At 53.6% G+C, this 19,040-nt stretch overlaps 1 protein-coding gene across 3 annotated transcripts in view; it reads right to left on the bottom strand.

Moving 5' to 3' along the window:
- The window catches only part of RNF38 (ring finger protein 38), a 205,108-nt gene that overhangs the window by 4,166 nt on the left and 181,902 nt on the right, over positions 1 to 19,040 (bottom strand). The window lies entirely within an intron of this gene.

The raw sequence follows: 19,040 nt of genomic DNA, 5'->3' as shown, positions 1-19,040 counted from the left end.
GCAGAAAGTGCCTGAGTCTGTAGACCAGGAGTCTGAAAATCGCTGCCACGCGGGGGGGAGGGGGGGTTGTTTGTGCTGTGCAGACATACCCTAACTGCACATTTCCTGCAACACCCACCCCCAGCAAAATCAGTGAAGATCAGACTCGCATTCCTGATACTATTAAAGAAATGTTAACAATGAAGGGATAAACACTTTCAAGCTCTCTTTACAAAGAGGCAAGCCAATACTGCAAAAATATTCTGCAGATAATATTTACAATAAAATCTTCCCTAAAAAAAGGAAATTAGACTCCCAGACTCTCCTCCAATTTGATATTTGCAATTTTAACTATTTACATATGTGAACTAAGGTTTTAATCAAAGCAACAGCACTGATGATTAGTGAACTGTTGGACTTTCATAATGTCTAAAGTGGCCAAGTTTTGAGTATTTTCACAATTAGTAGAAAAACATTCCTGTTTCTTAGTGTAACCAAAAATGAATGTATTTTTTTTTCTCTCCATCACATTTTCAAGTAACCATTATTGTCCTACAGCTGCTTGCATCAAAGTGTCATTGACATTTTAGGGGGAAAATGAGAAACAGTGCTGCAAACTGAAGACACAAAACCCAAGTGCAATTCTTCCTGTATCATTATGGTTTCATAACCATTTGAGGGAATTCAATCACTATGTACACACTGCAGAGCCCATGTCAGCCCAGTACCCTAGTGTAGATGCAGCCTATACCAACAGAGTTTTTCCTGTCAGTGTGGGAACACCACCTCCCCTTTTAAGTTTTGTGCTGGCATCTGTCTCTATACTGGGGGCTTTGCTGGCATTGCTGTCACTGGGGAGGTGTTTTTTTCACAACCATGACTGACACAGCTATGTCAATATAGGTTTTAAGCGTAGTAGAGCAAGTATCTGTTCTGCACCCTTCTATTCTAGATATAATGCAACTAATCCATCTAATTTAGAATAAAACTGTCATCTTTTCCTAGATTATACAAGCTTGAGAGCTGAGCAACTCAGATATACTCATCAAGATTATATTTCAACGTTTGCTATCAGTAGTATTAAATATGACATCTAGTGGTAGTATCAATATATTGTCATTTACTGAAAGCAAATGATAGAAAACTAATCCGCAAAACCAGACTAAATAAACAACTAAAATCTTAATATCAACATAAATCAAGTTATTCATGTTCATGTAATGCTATAGTAACAGTTCTACAAATTTTAGCAGTAGAGCATTTTCCCATGTTTTAGGATTCTCTACCATAATGAATCAGTTACATGCATTGCATTCTGCATGGAATTTCATGGAATTTAGTCCCCTTCTCCTTATCTGAACATCACTCTCAATGGTTTAAGAAGGAACTGGAGGTGCATACTGAAGTGCAGGTCATGAATGGAAACTTCACTTAAAGTAGTTACTTGAGGCAAATTAATTTTCTCAAACATAAGCATACATATGCCATTAAATGATATACTGTAGCCTTCCTCAAAAGTATTCTAAATAAACTTTCTAATGAGATCTTCTAAATACCACTTATTTAAAACGGAGTAGTTCTACCTAGGGGCTTTCTGTGAAAGCCTTATAGCAAAAATGGAGAGGTTTTGATAATGTCCCGAGAACCAAGATGAATTACAACTATTTACTTATGATTTGGGATTTTTAAAAATATAACACACAGTATTGCCAAACCCAAGTGTTCAACAATCAGGAATCAGGCCTAAAAAACCCCTATGAGTGGCTTAAAAACCATGGGATTTGGAAAAAATAATTTGGGTTCCTTTTCATTGTTTTCTGATTTCTGAGCCATCCAGGTGCACTCAGGTTGGGCTTTTCACTCCCAAAGACAAACAATCTCCACGTAAAGCACGGGCAACCTCATGCCGCCTTGCCTGGTAATGTAGTAACTGTGGTAGCATTGTCCAACATGCTGAGAATGTGATTGGAATAGATGGATCAGAGGAATGCTGCCCAAAATTCCAGGATGTTGATGTGAATCGGAAATTCCTGAGCAGTCCAAGTCCCCTGAATCAATGCGCTCATCCATGTGGGCGCCCCATCCGACGAGAAATGCATCCATGATGATTGTTACTGATGGGGAGGGCAGAAAGAATGGCATCCCGGTGTAGACCTGGTCTGAGTCCGTCCACCACTGGAGGGAAGAAATATCATTGGGAACCGATAACAGGAAGTCCATGGTATGGTACATGGGGGAATAGACTCTCTGAAGCCAGGGTTGTAGGCAGCCAAAGCAGAGACGGGCCAAGGCAGTCACATATGTGCAAGCCACCATGTGGCTCAGAACAGAAAGGCAAGTCCTGGCCGGAACAGAAAGACTGGAGAGCACCATGGAAATCAACTCTTGTAGGGTCTGGAACCTGTCCTACGGCAGGTAGGCACGTGCTGAAAACACGTTGATGTGAGCCCAATGAAGTCTAGGAAATGTGTGGAATCCAAAGTTGATTTATTGACATGTACACTTATCCCCAGGGAGGAGGAGGAGTAAGAGTGTGAGCAGCATGGAAGTCAAGGCTCAAGCTTCTCTTTTTTGATCTCACTGCCAGCAGCCAATCGTCAAGATAAGGGAATGTAAGGACCCCTTAGCACCGGACATGGGCCGCCACTACCAAGAAAATCTTGGTGAAAACCTGTAGAGCAGTGGTGAGTCCAAACGGTAGATGTATTGGAAGTGACGAAGGCTGTCTGTGAATCTCAGGAAACAATTGTGGGCAGGATGGATATCCATATGAAAGCATTTTGCATATTGAGAGCCATACACCACATGCCTCCTTAAGAAGGCATGCTGGCTGCTAGGGTGACCATACAAAAAACTTTGGCTTGCATATGAAATGGTTGAGACGGTCAAAGTCTTGGGAACCACCGCCCTGATGCATTGTAGGTTCTGTTGCTTCTCTTTGCAGTAGGGAGTCCACTTCCTGGGCAAGGATACTGTTGTGAAAATGGCTCCTGAGGCGGGGCCGGGGCAGAGGACGTGGGTGAGGTAGTGTTGTGAACTCAATTGTATAGCCATGTTGAATGACATCCAGGACCCACTTGTCTGTTATCACATTCTAAGCTGGTAAAAAAAAAAAAAAGAGTGCTAGATGCCCCCCAAAGGGGGTGGGTCAGGTGCACAATGTGAGACAGGGTAGTTGATGGCTCTCTGGTTGCACTCCGAAATAATGCTTCTGCAAAGACTGAGTATGAGACCCTGAAGGTTGTGAAGATGAACCTGTCCAACAGCTCACTGGGTCTTCTGCCATTTGCAAGGAGACTCATAAGGCTGCTGGTGGAAGAAAAAACGGTTACTTACCTTTGTAACTGTTGTTCTTCGAGATGTGTTGCTCATATCCATTCCAGGCGGTGTGTGCGCGCCGCGTGCACTTTCATCGGAAGACTTTTACCCTAGCAACCCCAGTGGGTCGGCTGAGCGCCCCCTGGAGTGGCGCCATAACGGCACCGCATATATACCTCAGCCGACCCACCCGACCCTCAGTTCCTTCTTGCCGGCTACTCCGACAGTGGGGAAGGAGGGTGGGTGTGGAATGGATATGAGCAACACATCTCGAAGAACAACAGTTACAAAGGTAAGTAACCGTTTTTTCTTCTTCGAGTGATTGCTCATATCCATTCCAGTTAGGTGATTCCCAAGCCTTACCTAGGCGGTGGGGTCGGAGTGAGACGTGGCAGTATGCAGGACCGCAGAGCCAAAGGCTGCGTCACCTCTAGACTGTTGGACCAGGGCGTAGTGTGAGGCGAAAGTATGGACGGATGACCAGGTCGCCGCTCGGCATATCTCTTGTATAGGTACTTGCGCCAGAAAGGCAGCGGAGGACGCCTGGGCCCTGGTAGAGTGGGTGGTGAGATGGCCCAAAGGGACATTAGCCAAATTATAGCAGGTGCGAATGCACTCTGTGAGCCACGAGGAGATTCGCTGCGATGAAACAGGAAGACCTCGCATCCGGTCAGCAATTGCCACAAACAGTTGCGGGGATTTGCGGAACGGTCTTGTCCGATCAACATAGAAAGCCAACGCTCTGCGAACATCGAGGGAGTGAAGTCGTTGCTCTCGCGGAGATGCGTGAGGCTTTGGAAAGAAAACTGGCAGGAAGATATCCTGGTTATTGTGGAACGCGGACACTACCTTCGGGAGAAACGCCGGATGTGGACGTAGCTGCACCTTGTCCTTATGGAAAACGGTGTATGGCGGGTCCACCATGAGTGCCTTGAGCTCAAGAGACCCGCCTGGCGGATGCGATAGCCACGAGAAAAACCGTCTTCCATGAGAGGTACAGCAAGGAGCAGGTGGCCAGCGGCTCAAAGGGCGGAGACATGAGCCTGTTGAGGACCAGATTGAGGTCCCAGGTGGGAGTCGGATGACGCACCTGGGGGTAGAGATGATCAAGGCCCTTTCTGAAGCGAGTAGTCAGCGGGTGAGAGAACAGTGTATATCCCCCCTCACCGGGGTGGAAAGCGGAGATGGCTGCTAAATGCACTTTGATGGAGGACAGTGCAAGACCTTGTTGTTTTAGCGACCAGAGATAGTCAAGGACCATCGGAAGTGGGAGTTCCGAAGGAATAGCGTCACGTGCTTGAGCCCAGCAAGCGAAGCGCTTCCACTTGGCCAGGTAGGTAGATCGAGTGGAAGGCTTTCTGCTGCTCAATAAAACATGCTGCACGGGAGCAGAGCAGCGCAACTCGGTCTGGTCTAGCCACTGAGGAGCCACGCCGTGAGGTGGAGGGCCGGCAGGTCCGGGTGACGGAGATTGCTGTGATCTTGTGTTATAAGATCTGGGTGAAGCGGCAGAGGAATTGGGCTGGCTACTAATAGACGGAGCAGTGTGGTGAACCAGTGTTGCCTGGGCCACGCTGGCGCAATTAAGATGAGACGTGCCTTGTCCCATCAGAGCTTCAGCAGGACCTTGTATATGAGGGGAAACGGAGGAAAGGCGTAGAACAGGTGACGAGTCCATGGAAGGAGAAACGCGTCCGACAGAGAGCCCGGTGCCAGGCCTTGAAAGGAGCAAAACTCCTGGCATTTGCGGTTCAATCGGGACGCAAACAAGTCTACATGGGGAAATCCCCACTGTTGGAAAATGGCATGAGCGATGTCTGCTCTCAGCGACCACTCGTGGCAGAGAAAGGACCTGCTCAGGCGATCCGCGATGGTGTTCTTGACGCCAGGAAGGAACGACGCCACCAGATGTATCGAGTGGGCTATGCAGAATTCCCACAGTAGCATCGCCTCGTCGCAGAGGGGGGATGAGCGGGTCCCGCCTTGCTTGTTGATATAGTACATGGCCGTTGTGTTGTCCGTAAAGACCGAGACACAACGGCCGTGGAGGCGAGTCTGGAACGCCTGGCATGCCAGGCGTACTGCCCGGAGCTCCCTGACGTTGATGTGCATGTTCAATTCCTGCAGCAACCAAAGGCCTTGAGTACGAAGATCGCCGAGATGGGCTCCCCATCCAAGGGACGAGGCGTCCGTTGTCAGGGACAGGGAAGGTTGAGGAGCCTGGAATGGGACCCCCGCACATACATGGGAAGGAGTCAGCCACCAATCCAGGGATTGAAGGACACCCGCTGGAATGGTGAGTAGGGTATCCAGAGGGTCCCTGTGTGGGCGGTATCTGGAGTGGAGCCACAGCTGAAGCGGGCGGAGGCGGAGCCTGGCAAACGGAGTGACGTGTGTGCAAGCCGCCATGTGACCGAGGAGGCGGAGACAAGCACAGGCCGAGGTCATCCAAGAGGCCTGTAGGTCGCGGATTAGCTGCGTAAGGGCCTGGAACCGGAGCTGCGGAAGGAAGGCTCTGGCTAGAGAGGAGTCCAGGGTTGCGCCAATAAAATCCAACCTCTGAGTTGGAACTAAGGTGGACATCTCTGTGTTGAGAGCTAGGCCTAGGCGTGTGAATAAGTCCTTGATCTCTGCAACATGCTGCTGGACCATGGCCTGCGAGTCCCCCCTGATGAGCCAGTCGTCCAGGTAGGGAAAAACGGAGATGCCGCGCCGACGGAGGTGGGCAGCGACAACGGCCATGCACTTTGTGAACATCCTTGGGGCCGTGGAGAGGCTGAAGGGGAGTACCGCAAACTGGAAGTGTAGGTGAGCGATTGTGAAGCGGAGAAAGCGTCTGTGCGGTGGGAAGATGGCGATATGAAAATAAGCGTCCTTCATATCGAGGGCGGCATACCAGTCTCCCGGATCCAAAGTAGGGATAATGACCCCGAGGGATACCATGCGGAAAAGACGGTTACTCACCGTAGTAACTGTTGTTCTTCGAGATGTGTTGCTCCTATCCATTCCAGTCAGGTGTGCGCGCCGCGCGTGCACGGCTCTTCGGAAGATTTTTACCCTAGCAACTCCGGCGGGCCGGCTGGGCGCCCCCTGGAGTGGCGCCGCTATAGCGCAGGATATATACCCCAGCCGGCCCGTCCGCTCCTCAGTTCCTTCTTGCCGGCTACTCCGACAGTGGGGAAGGAGGGCGGGTCTGGAATGGATAGGAGCAACACATCTCGAAGAACAACAGTTACTACGGTGAGTAACCGTCTTTTCTTCTTCGAGTGATTGCTCCTATGCATTCCAGTCAGGTGATTCCCCAGCCTTACGTAGGCGGTGGGGTCGGAGTTAGATGTTGCAGAACGCAACCGCTAAGCCAGAGGCTGCAACAGCTCTGGACTCCCGGACCAATGAGGCAAAGGTGTGGACCGAGGACCAGGTAGGTGTACAACACATCCCCCGAAAGGGAATGCGAGCCAGGAAGGCAGCTGAGAAGCGTGAGCCCTGGTGGAATGTGCAGCAAGGTGGCTCTATGGCACATGGGCCGAAACAGAAGAGGTGCAGATGCACAACGTCATTGAAGATGAAACCCTCTAGGAGGAGACAGGTATGCCCTTCATCTGGTATGCCGGTACGATGAAGGCTGTGGGGGCGTTACGAGAGGGCTCTGTCCGCTAGATATAGATTGCGGACGCCCTGCAGATGTCGAAGGAGGGCAACCGTTGCTCTCCTTGCACAGAGAGTGGCTTCGGAAATAAGACCGGAAGGAAGATATCCTGGTGGATATAAAAGGCCGACACCTCCTTGGGGAGGCAGGTCGGACGTGGTAATAACTGCCCTTGTCCTTGAGGAACACAGTATCCCTTGGGCCTATTGTGAGAGTCTGAAGCTCGGAGACTCGTGTGGCCGCAGGAAAGACTACAGGAAACTGCCTTGCAGGACAGTTATATCAATGAGCATGTTGACATTGGCTCGAATAGGGCAGTCATAAAACTGGGTAGAACCAGATTGAAGAGCCAGGTTTATGGCGGGGCCCCACTTGGGGGGGGGGGGTGCATAAACGCTCCAAGCCCTGAGGAACCAGATGGAACGGAGCGGGATCTCGGCGGGAGAAACCTTGCGCGTTTCGGAGCAGCATGAGAAACGCTTCCACTCGGCCAGATACTTTAATCGAATGGACGATTTTCTACCACCCCGGAGAATCCCGTAGAACCGAGGCCGAACAACGTAACTCGGATCGGTTTAGCCACGCAGGAGTCCTGCTGTGAGGTGCAGGGATTACAAGACCGGGTGGTGAAGGTTGTCGTGATTCCACGTCATGGGGTCTGTGCCAAGAGGGTTGCTACCGAGAGGTGTAGCAACATGGTGTGCCAGTGCTGCCCAGGTTACACTGGAGCGAACCCGATCAGGGGCGCTCTGTCCCTGCGGAGTTTGAGCAGGACCTTGTGAACCAGCGGGGACAGTGGACAGCGTACGGCAGATGGCTGATCCATGGCCTCAGGAAAATCCTCCAAGACCGAGCCTGGGGAGAGGCCTTGAAGTCGAGGAGAATTTCTCTCCCTCTTTCCGTTCTCGCGAAAGCGAGGAGGGCTATGCGGGGGAAGACCCACTTCTGGAAAACGGAATAGATAAAGACGGGAGGAAACCACCACTTGTGAGACAGGAAGGATCTGCTGAGACGATCCGCCAGCTGAATCGCCTGGTACACAAGGCAGACAGCTCTCAGCTCTCGGACACTGATGTGTAAGGCCAGCTCTTGCGCTGACCGAAGGCCGTGAGTGCGAAACTACACCAGGTGCGCACCCAGCTGAGAGATGGGCTGTCTGTCACGAGGGACCCCGAGGGGTGAGTGAAACAGCATCCCCGGATACACCGGGGAGGACGCCGACTCCCGGTCGAGGGAGCCTAGGCTGCTCGGTGGAAACGAGACGACCACGAGTATGCCATCTCTGCCCGGGTGGCACCCCCAGGTGAGCCACGATTGAAGTGAACAGAGGCAAAGCCTGGTATGTTTAGTTGCAAACGTGTAGACAGCCATGTGACTCAGGAAACCGAGGCAAGAGCGAGCCCAAGTTGGCGGGAAGGTCCGTAGACCTTGTACAATTGTTACCCTCGCCTGAAACCAAGGCTGAGGAAAGCAGGCTCTGGCGAGTCTGGAGTCCAGGACGGCCCCAATGAATTCCCTTCCCTATATGGGAATCAGAGTGGATTTTACTATTGATCATCAGGCCTAGACACAGGAAAAGGTTCGTGTCGATGCCCACATGACTGGTACTTTGGGCCCGGGGGTTCTTTGAATGAGCCACTCATCTAGACACGGAGAACGTGTATCAGACGGTGGCGAAGAAAGGCGGCGATTACAGCTATGCACCTTGAATACCCCTGGGCTGTATAGAGGCCAACCGGGAGGGCCGTATACTGGGAATAACGATGGTAGGCCCCAAACCGAGGGTACCTTCTGTGTGGAAGAGAAATGGCAACGTGAAAAACACGCGCCCTTCATATCGAGGGCGGCGTACCAGTCTCCGGGATCCCAGGATGGGATGACGGTCGCCCTGGGTACCATGCGGAACTCATCTGCATCGTGACTTGTTGAGTTCCTGCAGGCCTAGGATAGGCCTGAGACCTCCCTTCGCCTAGGGGAATAGGTTTCGCCCTTAGGTACCTCCTGTATAGCTCCGATGAGGAGGAGCATCCGCACCTCTTGCCAGAGGAATCGCTCGTGAGAGGGGTCCTTAGGAGGGGCGAGGATGGGTAGGCTTTTGCCCCATTGGTGGTCAGAAGGACCCCAATTCTGGCTCCTTTGGGGTGCGGATTGATGGCCACGACCGTGTAAGCCACGCCCGCTGGCCATGTCCTGACCTTGTCAAGGCGCAGGGTAAGAGCGGAGATTGGGGATGGAAGCGTCGGTGCTGAATTACCGGCGTGTGCATGCCGAGAGAGAGAGAGAGCAAAGTGACCCTGCTGCCCTTTAGGTTCTGCAGCCTAGGGCCAGTGTTGTCAGAGAACAGGCCTGTGCCATGAAGGGCAAGATCTGTATAGCGTGCCGCAGCTGCGAGGGAAAGCTCGATAACTGGAGTCCTGAAACGCGCCACGTGGCAACACCCGAGGCCAGAGTCATGGCAGCGGAGTCAGCTGCGTCCAACGAGGCCTGGAGGGAAGCTCTCTCCAGCTCCGTCCTTTGCTGCAGGAGGGCATCGAACTCTTGACGGGAGTTCCGAAGAACCGACTCTGTAAATTTGCCCACCGCCACCCACAGTAGCGGATAAGCAGGGCTTGCTGGTTCGCTACACGAAGTTGCAGGGCCCCCTCCGGGTACATCTTATGGCCCAGTAAGACCACACGCCCAGCCTCTTTGGATTTAGGGGCTGGTCGCATTTCGATTAGAGGAGGGCCGGAGGGGTATGTTCCTGCCCCCGCCTCATCTGGGGAGGAGGAAGAAGAAAGGCCCGGGACAAGCGGGTCCTGTGTGGGCTCGAGCTCCTGGACAACCTCCTGATCCGGTGGGATCTGGGAGCCCGGTGCCGAACCGGGGGTTGCTCTGTACCGGTCGGACGGGGACGACTAATTGTCACCTCTGGCACCCAGAGCTCGGAGGGAACGGAGCGAGATGGGATCACCGGTACGCCTCTGGCGTGGTAGTACACCCACGGCGTCCAGAATGACCACTGATACGTCTCCTCGAAGACTCTGGAGGGCACATCGGAAAACAGAGTGCTACGCATATGAAGTGTCCGCACGGGACGACACTGATGCGTGGCTGGATGGCCCTGGAGGAGCTGAAAGCTCTTGGTAGAGTCTCCGTCTGTAACTGACGTCGCTCGATGCGGCACCGGGGATCGGTACCGGTAGACAGACCGGTACCGAGAACGGGACCTGCCACCGAAGCTGTGCCGGGCGGTCGACCGAGGGCGGTGCCTGAGGCTTGATCGGAGCTGAGTGTCCCGGACCGGCAAACGGGATGCTGACCGGTGCCGCGAGCACTACTGGTACCAACAGGGAGAACGGCGCCGAGACCTAGATCGGTGACGGGACTGAGAACATCTGCGGAACCGCGACCCTGAATGGTGCCGCTGTGCGGTGCCGAGGTAGGGTGGTCTGATCAAGGCAGGCTTGCCCATCGACTATGTAACCCCCACCGGCGGTGCCGGGGGTTGAGGCAGCGTAGATGCTGTCGTTGCAATCAGCCCCCTCGCCGTGGACACTGTCTCCAGCGTGGAGGGAATAGTGAGCTCGACCATAGCTGGCACCCCGGACGCAGCTTCATAGTGAGCTCGACCACGGTCCATACCGGGGAGCTTTCCAGCACCGGACTCGACGGCTCTTGCCTGGCCGGAGCGAAAGGTGCGGATATTGTCGGTGCCACGGCAGACATCGGTGCCGGGCGATCCGACGGAGCATAGCGCTCGGCTGCGGAGCAGGCGGCTCGGACGCAGCTTCAGAGCGAGCTCGACCACGGTCCGTACCGGGGAGCTTTCCAGCACCGGACTCGACGGCTCTTGCCTGGCCGGAGTAAAAGGTGCGGATATTGTCGGTGCCACGGCAGACATCGGTGCCGGGCGATCCGACGGAGCATAGCGCTTGGCTGCGGAGCAGGCGGCTCGGACGCAGCTTCAGAGCGAGCTCGACCACGGTCCGTACCGGGGAGCTTTCCAGCACCGGACTCGACAGCTCTTGCCTGGCCGGAGTAACTCTTCATCCTCCAGGAGAGAGGTCCATGCCGAGGGTACGTCGGAGTCAGCGACGGTGGTGCCAGGAGGCCTTGGCGGCACCGGCGGTCCGGTGCCGAGGGAGCGCGCCGTGAAAACTAACTAGCGCTCGGCGCCGAGAGCAGAGGAGCAAGAGCTGCCTCCCTCAGGAGCTGTTTAAAACGAAAGCCCCGCTCCCCTTTGAACACTGATTAAGGGCCTCACAAATGCGGCACTTATCTGTGAGGTAAGATCCCTCGAGGCACTTAGGAGAAGATCTCTTGTCGGCAGCGGCTTGTGGCCGGCCGAGCATTAGAAAACCCTGTGGACCGGGCATCGGACCCGGCCCCGGGTGAGGGGAAGGGGATAAACCCCAACCCCTGTAAAATAAATACACTATACTATTCTACAAACAAACAGAGTTAACTACAACTATAAACAGAACGAGAGAAAACTACGAGTAGCTAGGGAAGTGGAGGTCAGCTGAGCTGTGCTCCACTGTTCCAACGGCCGTCACGGGCGGAAAGAAGGAACTGAGGAGCGGACGGGCCGGCTGGGGTATATATCCTGCGCTATAGCGGCGCCACTCCAGGGGGCGCCCAGCCGGCCCGCCGGAGTTGCTAGGGTAAAAATCTTCCGAAGAGCCGTGCACGCGCGGCACGCACACCTGTCTGGAATGCATAGGAGCAATCACTCGAAGAAGAACTTCAACTTCAGCATGTATGAGTTGAGGTATTGCAGGTCGAGAATGGGTCGAAGGCCTCCTTTGGACTTGGGGATCAAAAAATAACAGGAATAAAACCCCTTGCCCCGTTCCGTGTCCGGAACCTTCTCGACCGCTCCGATGGTTAGGAGCGAGTGCACCTCTTGTAAGAAGAGTTGCTCGTGAGAGGGGTCCCTGAAGAGGGACCGGGAAGGAGGGTGGGAAGGTGGAGGTGAAACGAATTGGAGTTGGTAACCACGTTCCACAGTGCGCAGGACCCAGGCATCGGTGGTCAGCCGAGCCCACGCTGGGAGGAAATAGGAGAGGCGGTTGGAAAAGGGTAGGGAGGGATCTGGAGAGAGATCCGGTATGCCGTCCCCAGGCGCATCTTCAAAAGGATGGTTTAGGACCCGATGGCTTAGAAGGGGCTCGCCCTTGGGACGGTTGGTTGCCAGGCCGTCGCCCACGGCCCCCGCAACCCCGCCGCCGACCAGAGTCTTGCCTGTAGCGAGGCATATAGGAAGGGCGGTTAAACTGGGGACGGAATGGACGCCTCTGGGTAGCCGGGGTATGCATCCCCAAAGTACGGATGATAACCCTGTTGTCCTTTAGATTTTGAAGCTTGGAGTCCGTCTTTTCTGAGAAGAGCTCCTTCGAATCAAAAGGAAGGTCCTGAATGGTGTATTGAACTTCAGGAGGAAGCGTCGAACTCTGGAGCCAAGAGATCTGGCGCATGGTAACACCCGAGGCTACAGTACGTGCTGCCGAGTCAGCCGCGTCTAAGGAGGCCTGTAACGAGGTGCGTGCTACCTTTTTGCCTTCCTCTACGAAGGCTGCAAACTCCTGTTGGGAATCCTGAGGCAGGAGCTCTTTGTATTTCTCTACCTCAGCCCAAGTGTCATGTCCGTAGCGGCTTAGCAAGGCCTGCTGGTTAGCCACACGGATCTGTAGGGCACCGGCAGAGTAGACCTTGCGACCAAGCAAGTCCATGCGCTTGGCCTCCTTCGACTTAGGAGCCGGGCCTTGCTGGCCGTTGCACTCTTTGTCGTTGACCAACTGCACCACTAAGGACGAGGGGGCAGGGTGCACATACAAATGTTCGTATCCCCTGGAAGGGACCATGTATCTGCGTTCCACCCCTCGGGCTGTGGGTGCAATAGACGACGGAGTCTGCCATAAGGTATCTGCGTTCGCCTGGATAGTCCTTATGAAGGGGAGAGCTATGCGGGTTGGAGCGTCCGCGGACAAAATGGTCACTATCGGATCACTGACTTCCGATACCTCCTCAGCCTGCAGATCCATTCGCAGTGCCACCCTGCGAAGGAGCTCTTGGTGCGCCCGTAAGTCAATTGGCGGGGGACCCGCTGATGACGAGCCTGCCACCGCCTCATCCGGGGGAGAGGAGGAGGAAGAAGTGCCGGGCAGGATGGCGTCTTGGTCAGCATCCGGCCCCTGTGAAGGTTCCTGCCCCAGAGGTTCCTGGGCAGGCTGATTCCCTTCGTCCGCACCGGATGGTACCTCAGTGTCAAGTGGGGGGCGGCTTATAGTAGCCTCTGGGACGCGTGACTCATGCGGTACGGTACGCATAGGAGGCACAGGAGGACCTTGGCTTTGGTGGTAGGCCCAAGGGGTCCAATAACCCCACTGATTTGGGTCCTGGTCCGCGGGATGGGATTGCAGGAAAACTCCCGAAGGGACCTGAGAGTCATGGTCATCGACATAGTAGCTGTCGACGTGTGAAGAGGCCGAAGCGTGTCGAGAGGGCCAAGGTGGAGCAGATAAGCCTTGCGCCAAGTGCCCACAGATCTCATTTCCCGCCTTCGTGGTGAACGGTGCCGGGAGGCATCTCGATATCGAGAGCAGGAGCGAGAATGGGACCTGCGACCGGCGCGGTGCCGGGAGGTCGACCGGGATCTCCATGATCGGTGCCGGGAGCGACTCCGCGAGTAGCGGCGGCCATATCGGTACCGAGAGCTTGATCAGTGCCGGGACAGACGGGTCGGAGAGCGAGAGAATGACCGGTGCCGCGAGTCTGATCAGTGCCGCGTGGTTGAGCGGTGCCGGGACTGTGAGCGGCGGTGCGATCGACGCCCAGATCGGGATCGGCGCCGAGAGCAGGAGCGGGAGCGGCGTCGAGAGCGGGAACGGGTTCGGTGCCGGTCAGAGTCGGTGCCGGCAGGTGGCTTAAACATGGATGGCTTGCCCATGGAGCGGGGCGCCCGCACCAGCGGCGGTGGTACAGCCGGTTCTGTCATCACGATGAGGTCCCGTGCCGCCTCGAAGGTCTCCGGAGTCGATGGCAGTGGCATCACTACCGCGGCCGGAGCCGGGGAGGTTACAGGTGCCGGGCTCGACGGCCTCTCAGGGGCCGGAGTTGCCAGTGCTGGCAGAAGCATCTGCGGCAGAGAAACCGGTGCCGCGGCAGGTTTCGGTGCCGGGTGGTCCGGACGGGGCGCACTCTGGTGCTTCGGAGCCGGCGGTGCCGACGAGGCAGCGGCCTTCCCCTTCTTCGCCTTTGGCGAGAGAGAGCGTCTTTGGGCCGGTTTCGGTGCTGATGGCGCTTTCGGTGGCACCGCAGAGTGGCCCGGCGCCGTGGCGGCGCTGCGAGAGTCCGTCGGGACAGCGGGCGGTGCCACGGCCGGAGGGGTTAAGGCTGCCTCCATTAGGAGCTGTTTAAGCCTAATGTCTCTTTCCCTCTTAGTGCGAGGCTTGAAAGCCTTGCAAATTGGGCACTTAGTAGATAAGTGCGACTCTCCTAAAAACTTCAAACAGGAGCTATGAGGATCTCCTGTAGGCATAGGCCTGCGGCAGGCCGAGCACGGCTTGAAACCCGGGGAGCTGGGCATACGCTCCGGTCCCGGGTGCGGGTGGGGCTAACCCCCGAACCCGCTAACTATCCAACATTAAACTGATTTTAAACTATCAAAAACAAGAAAACCTAAGCTAAGCTAAGAACTATGTACAAATTTTAACCGAGAAACTATGAGGAAGCTAGGGAAGCGGAGGTCAGACAAGCTGCACTCCGCTGTTCCAACGACCGACACAGGCGGTAAGAAGGAACTGAGGGTCGGGTGGGTCGGCTGAGGTATATATGCGGTGCCGTTATGGCGCCACTCCAGGGGGCGCTCAGCCGACCCACTGGGGTTGCTAGGGTAAAAGTCTTCCGACGAAAGTTCACGCGGCGCGCACACACCTAACTGGAATGGATATGAGCAATCACTCAAAGAAGAACTGGGGAGCTCTAAATTGCTGCGTCAGAGGTGGGTGGTAAAATTTGCGTTTGGGTGCTGGTGTTTAGATAACCAGCGATCGCAGAGTGGCACTGGAGTCTTTGAGGGAGTCAGTCAGTCTTCTGATTGAAGAGATGAGATTCAACGAAAGGGAGCTCCTCTATGGTGGTCTAGACTTCCCTCGGGAAACTGGACAAACGTAGCCACAACTCCCTATGCGTGACAATCCCTGTAGCCATTGTGCACGAAGAAGTATCCACCACATCCACTGCAGCCTGGAGTGTTGTTCTCGCAACCAATTTCTCCTCCTGTAGGATAGGCTGGAAGCGAGCTAGATCCTGCTGGGGCAGTCTGTCTGGGAAATCTGCCAGCTTGCTGCAGGTAAGGAAGTAGTACTTGGTGAACAGAGCCAAGGAATTGGAAATGCGCAATTGTATGCTGACAGAAGAGAAGACCTCACAACCTAGGAAGTCCAGTCGCTTGCCCTTCTTGTCTGTCAGGGTGGAGCATGGGTGTTGCTGCTGAGCCTGTTCCATTGCTGTCTAAATAACAAGGGAATTTGACTAAGGGTCGAGAGAAGAAAAACCGAGACCCTTTCAGAAGCACATAGTACCTCTTTTCCGCCCCTTGGGAGTGGGTTTGCAGCTAGCTGGAGTGTGCCATATAGTCTGTTCTGGTTGAAAAATGGCATCATTGATCAGTAGAGCTACCGTGGCCAGTACTGAGGTGTGTACGATGTCAAGAAGCTGGTGATGCTTGTCTTGTACTTCCTCCAGTGGGATGTGGAGGGCAATCGCCACCCTACGCAGCAGTTCTTGAAATCAGCGCTAGTCAACTGGGTGCAAAGAGAGAGTTGAAGACACCATGGCATCCAGGGATGATGAGGGGAATTGCTCCAGTTCTGGCAGTACCACTGGAGTCGGACTAAGTGCTGCATCCTCCAACAGTGGTTCTGAACACCTGCTCAGTGATGGTCAAAGGGGTGAGATTGGTGACTTCTCACAAGCAGAGCGGGAAGATTCCAATGGCAGATACTGAGGCCACAACCCCCAGTACGGCCAACAGGCGGATCCGGTGGTTGCTGTGTACAGTCCCTAGGAGTGGGATACCAGTGATGCCAAGGCGTGGCAAAGGGAGGGTATTGCCATTGAGTCGGCGGGACCTTAGGGTAAGCATACTGATGATAGAAGCGGCGCAGACCCTGCTTTCTGTCTGAGTTCTCTGATGCAGAGAAGTCAGAGCCCGGTTCAAACGATGGCGCAGTTGGAACCACGGGAGTTGTTGGGGAGCAGGCGGGAACATGGCCCGAAAGAAGCAAGTCTAATGTGGGGAAGCATTCTTTGCTAGGAGGAAATGGAGACCTCACCTCTGCCAAGGCAAGAGTTCATAAGATGCGGGGGCAGACTTGAGTCTTCCCTGTGTCAGTGACACGCTCTCTGCAGTCGGAACCAGAGCAAGAACGGGCACTGAAAAGGAGAACTGCCTAGGAACCGAAGGCTCCCTTGACTTTGGTAGTGCTGACCTAGAAGGAGTTTGCAGCTTGGTGGGCAGCTCAGATGTTTTGTATGGCTTCTTATTGTGCTTCTGAGCCTTGGAACATGCCAGTTCTGCATGGCTGGAACTGTTGGACAGAGCAGTATCCTTCTTGGGCCTGCAGAAAGGCTGCCATTTTTATGTGCATGCTTCCTTGCCTCACGGCTAGGCCTCAGCACAGAATTGTGCTCCGCGGTAGGAGGTGCACTCCTAGATTGCTCAGTGTATGGAGGGGGAGGTGGTGTTCCCTGGCCTGTATCAGACTGCAGCCTGATGACAACCTCCGTGAGGTGCTTCTTGAGGCAGAGAGCCCAGCCTTCCTGGGTATGGCTTGGGAAGGAGAAGCAGATACTGCACCTGTATGCAATGGGAGCTTCTCCCAAGCAGAAAAGGCAGCACTGGTGCTCGTCATTGGTTGAGAGTGAGTTAGGGCAGGAGGTGCAGATCTTGAACCTCGGTGTCTTCGGCACAATCCAGTACCCAGGCATGGGGGCTGGGGGGGCAACTGGTAAAACAGCGTCCCAAAGTCCTTAAAATCCTAAAAACTACTACTACTGACACTAAAATTACTATCAAAAAATAACAAAATACTAACTATACACAGGAATAAACCTTTTTTTTTTGTGTGTGTGTGTGTGTGCAAAGTGTCTCACAAGAGACAAGAGACCAGTAGAGCTCCGGCTCAAACCATGTGGTGATGAGAAGAAACGTAGAGCATGGTCAGTCCGCTCCGCCCTTTATCACCCTGGACGAAACCATGAGGCAGAGCAAGGGTGCATGTGCGGATCAACAGACACTACTAGTTTCAAAATCTCTGGCTCCAAGTGCCTGCGTATAACCCTCAGTGGAATACAATAGGGACCATCACTCAAAGAATACAGTGAAACTGACAACATACAAAGAAAGCTGTCAAATGTACATAGAATATAAAATGGACAAAAGGAAAATATTTATTTTTTTATTTCTTCCAGTTATAACCACCTGGGGGCTTCTCTACTCTAGAAAGATTTGCTGCTTTAACTATATTGGACTCTCCAGTCACTCAGCACTGAAAACAGCACCACCACCAGCAGCAGCGCAGAAGTAAGTGCAGCAGTACCACACCCCTCCCTCCAATAACCTTGTAACCCGCCCTGCGACTCCCTTTTGCATCAGGACCCCCAGTTTGAGAAACGCTGGTCTCCCACGTGAAATCTGTATAGTATAGGGTATGAGCCCACAAAAGATCAGATTTCACAGGGGGAGACCAGATTTCACGGTCTGTGACATGTTTTTCACGGCCGTGAATTTGGTAGAGCCCTATCTATAGTAAATAAATCACCTCAGATCAGTGCTACTGGAAACATTTTCGAAATCTGATTTTTCACTATACTGTTTTCTTAGGGCTTTGTCTTCACTAGACTTCTGAATTGCCAACTAACTTGAAGTACTTAACAGATTTGCAAAGGCTAGTGTGGACACCTCCCACACATTTGGCCCAGGCTACAAATGCATGGAGACTGGTAAGAGTGGGATGGACTGTAGGGGGAGTGTCCTTACAAACATGTTAAGTATCTCCAGTTAACTGTCAATCACTGAGGCCTTGTCTACACTTGCAACTTAAGAGTGCATTGAATCAGCCCCGGGCACCCTAACTCCTGAGGTTTTCACACTGGCAAGGCACTTAGAGTGCCTGGACTCCACGGCTGGAGCGCCCCTGGTAATCCACCTCCACGAGAAGCATAGAGCTTGCTGCGTCCTAGCTGAAGCACTGGGGTGTCAGTGTGGATGACATGTTGCACTACTGCGCTGTGACTGGCCTACGGAAATGTACCATAATCCCTTGAAGTCAAGTGGCCACTCGCATCATTGTTTTGAACTCGGCTGCAGGCATGCGGATATCCCCTTTCAAAGCTCCATTTCTGACAGCCCACATGCTTATCTGCTTCAGGACACAAAGCAAACCATTACTGTGGAATGCTCCTGCTGCAGAGACAGGCGGAGAGTGGGGGCTGATGTCCGGGTTTTCCCCTTCCCCCTGCCGCTGTTTGAACTTACAAGACAGTATGCTGACACACTCTGCCCCCAAAACACATTGACTCTCCCCCCACATACACGCAACACACTCCCTGTCATACTCCACCCCTCATTTGAAAAGCAGCTGGCAATCTAGTAGGATGCCCTGGAACAATGGGATTGGGAAACCTGCATCATGTGATACTGTGCCTTCCCCATTAGGCATTGCAAACTCCTTCCAAAGCACGCTGCAGCCACTTGCACACTGGGATAGCTACCACAACGCACTGCTCTCTGTGGCATTGCAAAAGCTGCTAATGTGGCCACGTCACTGCGCTTGCAGTTGACAGTGTGAACACACAGCACCGCTTTCCCTGCTGCTGTCTCTGAGGGCTGGTTTAACTCCCGGCGCTCTACACCTGCAAGTGCAGACGTAACATCTAGTGTAGGCATAACCCTTATTCTTTAAAATTTTTCTCAGTTTGCTACTAAAAACATTAGTCATTTATACTTCAGTTTCTAGTTCTCTGACACTATCATAATGCTGCAATGTTTGGGTTCAGAATATTGCAGAATATCTATTGCATACAAATGGTTTCGATTGGAAATTTA

This window comes from Mauremys mutica, chromosome 6, assembly GCF_020497125.1.
Source record: "Mauremys mutica isolate MM-2020 ecotype Southern chromosome 6, ASM2049712v1, whole genome shotgun sequence".
Lineage (NCBI taxonomy): Eukaryota > Metazoa > Chordata > Testudines > Geoemydidae > Mauremys > Mauremys mutica.
This window is presented reverse-complemented; position numbering and strand designations above follow the sequence as displayed.